This window comes from Mus pahari, chromosome 3, assembly GCF_900095145.1.
Source record: "Mus pahari chromosome 3, PAHARI_EIJ_v1.1, whole genome shotgun sequence".
Classification (NCBI taxonomy): Eukaryota; Metazoa; Chordata; class Mammalia; order Rodentia; family Muridae; genus Mus; species Mus pahari.
The window spans coordinates 33382956-33386063 of NC_034592.1; positions in this window are offsets into that span (position 1 = coordinate 33382956).

Below are 3108 nucleotides of genomic sequence, written 5' to 3' on the forward strand. Positions count from 1 at the left end.
TTCCAGGCAACTGGGGTGAGAGTCTTAAGCCCACACCCACAGGGACACACCTATTCTAATGAGGCCACACTTCCAGATGGCACCATTCCCTGGTCCAAGAATATATAAACCATTGCAGTGACTAAACTCACCAAGTCTCCCATTTTAGAGTAAAGAATAGAAGCAGAGAGTCCCTCTCTGACTAGGGAAGCCAAGCTGCAAAAAAAAAAACAGAAGAAACCAGCTGCCTGGAAGAAGCAGAAGCCAAACTGCCTGGAAGAGGTTTAAACCAACTGAGGCACCTAGAAAAGCCACTCTCCACCATATTGGGCTACCTGTAAGCTGTACAATGTGTTCCAGAATTTCAGATATAACTCATGCTGGAGTGGAATTTGGTGATGGCCTGTCTTTGTGTCATTTCTGCTCCTCCAAATAACCATCACCCTTAATCTTGTGAGTCACCACATACATCCCATTGGTTCACCAAATTGGTATGTGGTGGTGTCCATATTTTGATATGTTTTGAGCTCTCTATCTGGAGCAGGAAGACATATGTGCTACATCTCCCAAGGAAATGTTTTGTCACACCAACCACGTACACTAATAGAGTGAAAGGATCCCAAAATAAAACCCTGTAGCTACACCAACCTAATTTTCCACACAGGATGCAAAACATACACTGAAGAAAAGACTTTTTGCAAATACAACTTTAAAATTTCCTTCACAAATAGAACTGCAAAGACTGGGTATTTTCATGCTGAGGAATGAAACTAAGTCTCACTATCTTCCCCTTTACAGTAAACAACTAAAAAAGAAAGAAAACATTAATGTAAGACTCAAAACTCAAACACGACTACAGGAAAGATTAAGGCAATGAATTCTTCTTTTTTTCCTTTTTTTCTTTTTTTGAGACAGGGTTTCTCTGTGTAGCCCTGGCTGTCCTGGAACTCACTCTGTAGACCAGGCTGACCTCCAACTCAGAGATCTGCTTGCCTTTGCCTCCCAAGTGCTTGGATTAAGGGCAAGCACCACCAGTGCTCAGCTGATTTTCTGATATATGGGGACAGTCAGTATCTTAAGAAACAATGGCAGGAATTGATTCTGCTGAATGAAAAGGATTCCAAACAACATTATGATCTCAAGTACTGGAGAATAACCTGTACTATCTAGATAGATTACATGGGATTTTTATCTAGAATACATAAAAAGCAAAAAACTAAATAAATTTGAGCCTAGCATGTTATCCAATCAATCAACAAATGAGTTAATAGGATGAACAGATATTTTCCACGAGATAAAATAAAAATGTCGGGGATGTTTGTGGAGGAAGTTCACTACCCTCAGCTATTAAAGAAATGCAAAATTAATCTACATTTAGATTCCACCTTATTCCAGTGAGAATGGGTATCTTTAAGAAAACATAGCTTTGGTAGTCACTCTACTGCATCACCTCCTCTATAGCACTTCCTGCTGCTGACCTTACACACTCAGTATATAATTTTTTAAAGGAGTTTGAACAACCATGATGTCTCTTGATAGATAAAACCAGTACCTGAAGGCACAGATTATTGAATGAAAATTTTATGCTAGATGTGAGATACTTTTCAGTGAGTTGTCTTCCTGGAAGACTCCAAAACCCACTGTATACATACAAATGTATACCTACACATACACATATACATATGTGTGTATGTGCACACACAAATGCCACTGCTCATGATTTCCCACCATAACTGGTTCTTGGCATCCTATCGCTGAAAATGCTAACACCTGTTCATAAAACATAGAAAACTTAAGCAAGAATGATGCTAGGGGCTTTTTCAATGTTTGATGTCCCTTTTTGTGCTTGGAGGGTTCAAGCATGGCACTAGGACTGAATTGTTACTTCCAGTTACTCATCTGTGGGTTCTGTGTGCAATGATACAGAACAGCTAGAGAAGATGTGCCTACCCATGTGATAGTAGTGAATTAACTGCCTATATTCTGATTGGAATTTATGCTCACTCACTCTACAAGAGGAAGTTACCTTCTGGTACTATGAGCACTGTGGAAAACAGGTGGCTAAGGAGCTCATATGCTCCAGTAAAGATGATGAGGCTGGTTTTTTGTTTGTTTGTTTGTTTTGTTTTGTTTGTTTGTTGTTTTTGACTAGGTAGTTGTGATGAATCTAATAAATGACAACTAAATAGCTGTGAGTATCATCTTAGTTAGGGTTTTCCTGCTGTGAACAGATACCATGAGAAAGGCAACTTTTATAAGGACAACATTGAATTGGGGCTGACTTAAAGGATAAGAGGTTCAGTCCATTATCAAGATGGGAGCATGGCAGCCTCCAGGCAGGCATGGCACAGGAGGATCTGAGAGTTCTACCTTTTCATCTGAAAGCCGCTAGGAGAAGACTGACTTCCAGGCAGGCAGCTAGTTCTTAAAGCCCACACCCACAGTGACACACCTACTCCAACAAGGCCACCTTTCCTAATACTGCCACTGCCTGGGCCAAGTATATACAGACCACCACAATTATGCTCACAGAACAGTACTACTGTCAGCATTGGTCAGACAACCACTGATGGGGCAGGGAGAAACATTTTCTTATGTTAGCATAGCCATATGTTAGTTAGGCTTACATGGTAGTACAAACACCTTGTTTCACACTTCTACCAACAATCTTCAAGAACCTCATTAAATCATTTAAAAAAGACAATAGAAAAGCAGATCATTGGGAAAAGCAAAGGAATTAATGGACGTGAGAAACAGATAGGCATAGTTAATTGGAGATAAACATTTGTATTTAATGTGCATGTTGTCTGTCCACGTCAGAAACACATTATTGTGTCCATGAAACACATTATTATGTATACTTAATAATGAATAACAAATGTTATCACAAATCGCTGGTGCCATCTTTTGCTTTCTGATTCTCTGATAAACACCATGAGAAAAGGCCATATGGGAAGGGTGTTTTATAGTTTATCAACTGAGGGTACAAGGTTAGGAACCTAAGGAGGAAACTGGAGGCAAAACTTGAAGCAACAGCTATGAAGGAATGCTGTTTATTAGTCTGCTGCTATCTCTGGGTTGTTCAGTTTTCTCCTTATAGAAGCCTGAACCATCTATTTAGTGCTCCTG